Source organism: Olea europaea, chromosome 17 (assembly GCF_002742605.1).
Source record: "Olea europaea var. sylvestris chromosome 17, O_europaea_v1, whole genome shotgun sequence".
NCBI lineage: Eukaryota > Viridiplantae > Streptophyta > Magnoliopsida > Lamiales > Oleaceae > Olea > Olea europaea.
In genome coordinates, this window is record NC_036253.1 from 10421192 (window position 1) to 10429495 (window position 8304).

The following is an 8304-nucleotide window of genomic DNA, read 5'->3' on the forward strand; positions in this document are numbered from 1 at the left end:
GCTACGATTTTGTTAGAAAACTGCATTTTCCCCTAAACCATTCATCAAAGACGGGTACTTTGGCATGGCTAACATCCATTCAAAATCAAAGTTTTGAAAATCTTTTAAAATATCTATCTGTACTGTCGAGGAATCATGAGAAACTTAACGAAATCCTTTTATAAAAGTTTTGTTAAATATAACAAACTTCATTTTAATATTCATAAATTGAAATAGTACATGCTTACAATCTATATTTACATACCTTTGGTACTCACCTTATGAAGTTTAGAACTCCATAAATGATTACCTTATTACAAACTTTGCTATCTTCAAATTATCTAAATTTTTTCTGAATACAAGTGGTGTATACAGACTACAAAAATTTTGCGATATGTTTCTTCAAAGTGTTTTAGAGATAAGTTGTTTCGATATCTCCCTTTCTCTTCTTGCCCCATTTTATAGAAGGTTTTGAGAATCTTATCTTGACAACTGTATCCTCCTTTCTTTTGGTGGGTAGCTTAGTAGTCTTATCTCCACCGATTTCTCCATTATCTTCTTGCTAGGTGGACCTCTCATTTTGAAATTATTTGCCTTATCTTTGAATTTGTCTTCCACTTTTGACAACTAGTAGGTGAGTGATCACAATTATGGAGACTTTCTTGCATTATCTTCTGTCTTTTAGTAGCCACAGTTTTTCTTTAATAAATTTCTTTATTAAAGTAGTGATAAATGGCCACTTTTGTCGCTATCACTTTTTCATCTTCAAATCAAAGAATTCTGCAGGGAATTCTTTACTGTTGAGAGATGCTTGACTCATATCTTCCACTACACAGTATTCACAATGGTGGTCACTGTAATTTCAGAGTAGTTTGCAGAGTTTTTTCGCCATATCTTCTGACCCATGTACTTGGTTTGAGATAATTGAGGACAATAGATGGTCAATATAACACATGTCTTCTTCCTTTGTAGCCATCCTTGCATTGGAGTAGATTATATGGTTTTCAGATGGATAAATCCATATTTTTTATTTCTCAGTAATTATCTGAGTTACGTGCACAAATATTTTTTTGTACTCTTTTGCTCTTCTGTAGGGGGCATCATATTTATAATATCTTGATATCTATTTTTAACAACCTTTTGACTGGTTGGTAAAAAATGTTGGTTTGTAAGTCCCATTTTGATAACATGGAATGATGGATGCATATATTCAAGAACGGGATCCCATTCCATAGTTGTTGAATGTAATCTGATGTATATGTTTGTTGTCTTGACAACTTCAGTATATCTTTTAATAGTCTTCCTGACGTTGGCTGAAAGCTGGGCTATTTCTTTGAAATCTTTGCTGGGATATATATAGAGTATATTTCCTATCTCAAAACAGTTTCGTACCCAGTTGGCGGGTACTCCTGGATAGAAGTTTATCTTGTTGTATTTTGAATAGTGGAGAGTTTTCATCCACTTTCTAATCTCCAGATACCAATCCGATAGAACATTAAAGTAACAATAAAGAATATGACTTCTTCATGGTTATCTTTTCTGGAAAATTTTGTTTCATGGCATATTTTGACAATATCTTTTGGGTCTATCATTTCAATAGAAAGTTTAGATTTAGGTTGACTCTGTGAAGAGCTACTTTCGCTTTTGATATTTTGAATATCTTCTTTACCAGTAATAGGCTGAAGTATTCCCTGTGAAGGAGTTCCTATTACCTTCTTCTCTTTCCCTTTATCCTCGGGAAGAGCGCTAGTATTTACTGGTCCTTGTGAAGGGATACTAGACTTGGTACAAGTTACATCTGCCTCAAGGGCTATATTTTTGCCTTGAAGGCTATCTTGAATATTTTGAATTTGTGTTTCCAAATAGGAAACTTTTATCTCAAGTATTTGGACTTTCGTCCTTAGTTGCTCTAACTCCATCCCTGCTGAGATAATCAGGAAGAAAGTTAGTTTTACCTTTAATATATTCAATATCAGATTTGAAGTATAAGAACCAAATTTGTATCCTGATAATATATATATTGGTAATAGATGGATCAACATTATTTTTAAAAAAAGCTTTAACTTGAGTATTATCAGTTCTAATAAAAAAAAATTTTGGTAATAAATAATCTTCATATTTTTTAACTCCTCTTTTTACAGCAATGAGTTCTTTCCTGTTCGTCTCATATCTAGTTTCAACTTCTTTGAATGTTCCTGATGTATAACCTGCAAGTATCTCAGGATAAGAACAATTCTTTTCACATTTATATTCTTTATGATTCTTTTTAACCTTTAATACTGCTCCCCAGAAGTTATCTGAAGTATCATTTTCAAGGATAAAGAAATCTTCTTCCTGTGAAATTATTAGTTTAGGCAATGCCTTCAACTCTTCTTTTACCTTTCTTATATTTTCACAATCTTGTTTTTCCCAAAACCACATTATATTTTTTCTTAACTTTGGAAGAAAATAATTTTTTTAGTTTGGCACAATTTTCAATGAATCCTTCAGCATAATTCAATATACCAAGGAAGCTTTGTAATTATTTTTTATCTTTGATTTTTTCAGGAAATTCTTGAAATTTTTCTCCAATATGAGATTACAATTGCAATTCTCCTTCTTTTATAAATAATCCTAAAAATTCTATTTCTGTTTAGCTATTTTAGCTTTCTTTTGAGTAAGTGTATACCATATTTTTTCATAATATAACAAAATTTCTTAAGATGTTCAATATGTTCATTAATATTATTTGAATGAATAAATAAATCATCTACATATGCAATACCAAAATGAGTAATTGGTTTAATTATCTCATCCATTCTTCTTTGGAATATCTGTGGTGCATTTTTAACCCAAATGGCTTTACATTTCATTCGTATTGTCCTAAAGGATTGGGCGTACTAAATGTAGTTAATGGTTTACTTTCTTCTGTAAGAATGATTTGCCAAAAATCTGACTTACAATCAAATTTTGAGAATATCTTTTTATTTTGTACTTGCTTAATAAGGGTGTCTTTATTTGGCAAGTAATATCTATCAAATTTGGTAACTTCATTTAGCTTTTTATAATTTATCACGATCTTGACTTTTCCTCTTTTTATCTCTCTATGTTTTCTAACCATAAAGGCAGAGCTGCTATGTGGACTTTTACTATGCCTAATTAATTTGGCTTCTGGCAATTCTTTTATCTAGTCTTTAAATTCCTTTTGGTCATCAACACTATATTTCATGGGTTTGACTCTAACAATAGTGTTTGGATTGGTTAATTCTATTTTTGCCTTTACTTTATCTGTATTCCATTTTTCTAAGGGATTTTTAGAATATGTTTCAGAAATTTCTTTTTTCAAATTTTCTAGCCTATTTACTGTTGTCATTTTTAGGACTGTAACTGGTTTAAATTTTTCTGTACTCCAACATCCACCACGCTGGGTTGAGGAACTCTGATGGTTTATGTCTCTATATGCTATTGTAACAGCCTTGTTTATTTTTGGTGTAAATATTTTTGTGCACAAGGTGTTGTGAACATATATTTATCAATATATTGTGTAAATGGTGCATATTTTAATAGAAAATTTTTTCCTAATAAAATATCACATCCAATTGTGTTTGACATATATATTATATCAACAAATACTTCTCTAAAGGAAATTAGAAAAGGTACTTGCGTAGCATATTTGCTGTAAGTGACTATCTTCTTTGAATTATATTTTCAGTATTCAGATGGTAGTACATTTGCTAAGCATAAGCTTATTGTACTTCTTGTATCTAAGTATGCATGAAATTTAATTCTGCAATAACTTTTTACATTGAGTATAATTTCAATATATGGACTCATGGGATTAGTACTAATTACTCTTTCCATGATAACAATGATTTCATATTTTCATCTATTCTTGATATGATGATTGGATTATCATCAACTGTTATTTTTAAATATTCTTGGTAGATTTTATAAGGACTATGTTTCTCAAGAAAGTTCATTCCTAGTAATATAGGTGAACGTTCAACTCCATATAATTCATCTTTATATAGAATTATTTCTTTAGTATATTCTTTCTGATTCTCTCCCATTAGTAGAAGAGGGAACTTTACATATTTCCTTATTTCAAGATTATTTTCCAAATAATCCTTGAATATATAGGGTTCTGGCATTTCAAATTCTATTAAATGACTAACAAATTTAGCATTTACATGACTTTTATCTGCTCCAGTGTCAATGAGGACAAGAAGATTCTTCTTATATCCTTCTTGATTTACACATCTTGTTTTGATATAATATTGCGAACTTGATGGTTCAGCAATACTTAATTTCTTGAGTTTGCTTATCTTAGAGTCTTGTCTAGAGGGGAATCTTGCAATAAGATTATCTCCTTCTAAGTTGACACAATTTCTTCTTATTAGTTTTTCTTCAGAATTAATTTTTCTAACTTGTTTGTGGAAATCAAGCATTATTTGTTCTAGTAGAGTGACTTCATGTTCTTGGCATTTCCTAGGAGGTATATGTTGTGCCAATTCTTCAAAATCTTTATGTATGATAATATTATCAGTTATTTTTCTTAGATTGTTATGATGGCTAGTACTAAAAGCAAAAATTAATTTTATGCTTATATTAATAGCCTTACTTTTTCGTAACATTTTTAAGTTTCCAATTCTATAATATAGATTGAAACTTTGGTCAATATTTTCATCAATTAATGATATTGCATAATTTGGTTTTACTGTAAATATTATCTTTTGATAGACTAAGTTTCCCACAACTGTTCCTAATAGAGCATCTATAAGATCTTGTAAGATTCTGTTATCCATACAATATATTTCTATTGGTATGTTCATACATTCTCTAAAGAATCATTTTACCATTATCTGGACTCCTCCTATTTCAACACATTTCAATTTGTTTCTTATGTTTTCCGAAATTTTGGATAACTTTTGTTTTACTCATTCTTTTGTAATTATAGGAATTCTTGCTTTTCCTATGGTATCTTCTATATTGATAGACATTTCTTTATAATTCATACTTACAATTGTTTTATTTACTCTTGGTAGTATTCCTACGAATCCTTATTGGAATACATCTTTTTCTTGTATGTCTAATATTTTCTTGGTTATTCCTTTGTATTTTTTAATATCAAAGGTAATTTCTTGATTTATACCTTCTATCGAGTCTTCAATTTCTTCAATTGTTTCAACTTCTATTTCTAGATCTGCTTGTTGTATCTTTTGATTCATATATACTATCTCCTCAGAATCTTCCTCTGATGATGATGTATCTAATTCATAAATATTACTGCATTCACTACTTAAATCTTCAAAGTATTCAATTGATTCTATATCACTATCTTCTTGAAATTTTTCATAAATTCTAAGAGTTTTTATGTTCTGTCTATCTTTCTTTTTAGGACATTGTGGGGGCAATATGTCCTTCTTCATTACAGATGAAACATCTACATTTTTTAATATTTCTTGGTTTGGATTTTTTATTCCAATTTCTTTTGTTGAAATATTTCTTGAGTGGTTTAAAATTTCTTTTGTTAAATTTTTTTTAGTTTTTGAATTTTCTTTTATATTTCTTATATGATTTGTATTTCTTCTTATGGCATCCAAATTGTTCATTTGACCTATATCTTTGTAACAACACAAAGAATTCTTTCTTATTTTGTATGCTTTTTTATTCTCAAGAGCTTCTCTGCACCACATGCCTATCATTTTTTTTGTAAATTCAATCCTACTTTCAAGACTATCTATTTTTACTCCTTCCTCTTCTCCTAAAGGTAGTAATTTCTCATATTCTTTTAATAATTTAATTTCCTATGGGAATGGTAATTTTGTAAAATAAGACCTTAGTATAGGTTTATTTTCTTGATAATCTCGTTGGTTTAATATATAGTATAATTCTTAAAATTCACATGTATGTCTTTCTAATTCACACATATCACAAATCTTTAAATTTTTTATTGCTATCATTCCTTCATTATATTCATCTTGCTTTCTTTCTTATTCATTAGAAGCATATCTATCTCCCAAGAACTCTGTTCTTAAGGCTTTTTCAAACCTTTTCAATATTTCTTGTATATTTTGATCATTTAAACTATTCCTATTATCTAATACTTCAATTCTACCTTCTCCGTACTTTATTCTTCCTTTTATAGTTTCTGGTAACTTTCTCCACCATTCAGAAACAATTCCTCTGAATGTATGTTCTATAAATCCAAAAGCTGTATATGTTTCCCATTTATTGAATTGTATTGTTAAGTCTGTACTTTTCATCCATGTTTCAATAGCTTTATTTTTATCTACACAGTCTAGATCTAACTATATTTCTGTTGTGTGGATTGGTTCATTATAAGATTTCATTGGATTTGTTTCTTTTATGGATTGTTTTCTTATATTTTCAGTGTATCTTTTCTGTGTTTTTCTATATTGGTTAACACCTTCTTTAAGAGGTATTGTTGTGTATAAGGATAATTGTATTCTTCATCACTACTGAATTCTATTTTTATATTTCGACTTGTTGATGGATTAGTATTCATCTTTGTATTTTTCATTTTTTCAGTTAATTCTTCTAACTGGATTCTAAGAATTTTGTTCTAGTTCTTCTACATCTGTAATCATATATTGATTTTCTTCATTTTTTTCCATTTATTATTTTCTTTTTGTGTTATCCTAAAATCTTGGGGTGGATTAATTATAATCCTATATTTTCCTTTAAGGATTTTATCTAAAAGTGCATTTCCCACTTGTAGATTATGTTCTGAATTTTCTAGTCTTTTATATATATCCTCAAAACTTTCATTTGTAGTGTTTTTAGGTAAGTAGGGATAACTTGATTTTTTATGTTTTTCAACTTTTTTCAAAAATTCTTCAATTATATTTTCTTCATCTACTATATTCATCATAATTTTAGGTTCGTAACATGGCTCTGATACATTTCGTCGGAGTGAGCAGCGGAGAGATTAAGATTTTGAATCCAATTAAAATCTTCATAAGTATTTATAAGATCACAATAGAATTTATAAAATTCACTATCTTTTGTTAAAACCTTTTCTTTAACAATTATTTTTAATTTGTTAATTCTTCTTTCCAGTTTAAGAATTTCTTTATGTGTATTATTTTCTATTTTGATTGCTCTATTATCTATATAAATATTTTTATATTTTAATTTTGGATCTAAATATTCTGTAAAGAAACTTTTCAGATCTTCTGTTAAATAATTTAATTCATTATCTGTTGCATTTCTTAGATCAATAAAATTTTATATAATTTTTGGGTTTAAATTTATTAAAGATTCATGATCTATATTTCTTTGGGGATCTAATTGGAGGTTTTTATACATTGTAATGGCTTTGGTTGCAAATTCTCTATGAAGGGTATATTTGGAAAGATTATTGTTCAAATGCTATTCTTCAAATGATTATATTTTTTGGCTTAATCTTACAATTTGCTATTCTATTTAGGCTATTAGCAAGTATTTCCTCTGTAATTTCTGGGTTCTGTTTTTCATACTAATAATATCCAGACAAAAAATGACAAGACTTCAATCATAATAAATTAGACATGCATTGCACGTGCATATCCCCTAAAAGTCACGAGACATCCACATTCCATGCAACCTGGGGGAGGGAGACCTTACTGAATAAACCCCATTCCAGATCTCTGTAAAAGCTCTAACAATGATTCCATGATAATGGGGTGAATTCAGCTGCAAGAAACAGTTAAGAAGTTCTCTAAGATCATTCTTTGAGTAAATCTCTTTTGCAGTGTCATTTGCAGCATTGATTGCCGAAAATCAAGATAAGGGTCGTCTGAGTTCTTCTCCACTACCACACTCTGGCCGCCAATATTTCCAAAGCCCTGAACAGCCCTCGAGCTCTTGATATCTGACTCGGTGTCGGAGGAGTAGGAGGCTGGTGGCATGTCGAAAAACGTGGTGGTAGCGGTGGCAGTGGTGGTGGTGTTCCATGAGCTTGAAGAAGAGTACTGGTGATGGCGGTAAGAGGGTAATTTACATCTTGGTTTTGGGTGAAAAATGGAGAGTTTTGGCCTTCTGCCCCCAGGGCACATCTCCAAGTGGTAAAAGGGGAGGTTTGAGAAATCAAGTTTTGTTTGAGACTGCCGCGTCAAGGGTTCGAATCATGAAATATGGATTTGGCTCTTAGATAAGTGCAAACATACAAGCAGCCTTCCACCCTGTACCCTTATAGGCATAACCTGCGATTTACCTCCTTCACGATGCTCCAGGACAGTGGCAGTGAAGGACCCTTAAAGTTGGAGTTCAACCTTTAAGTTCATTGTGACTGTGTTGAGAATGTACTTTTTCTTGCTTGTTGGCATCTTTCAGAGAAAACTT

At 30.1% G+C, this 8304-nt stretch overlaps 1 pseudogene; it reads right to left on the reverse strand.

The window, feature by feature from the left end:
* Window positions 1-7446: 7446 nt before the first annotated feature.
* Window positions 7447-8288, reverse strand: LOC111365807 (annotated as a pseudogene).
* Window positions 8289-8304: the final 16 nt, after the last annotated feature.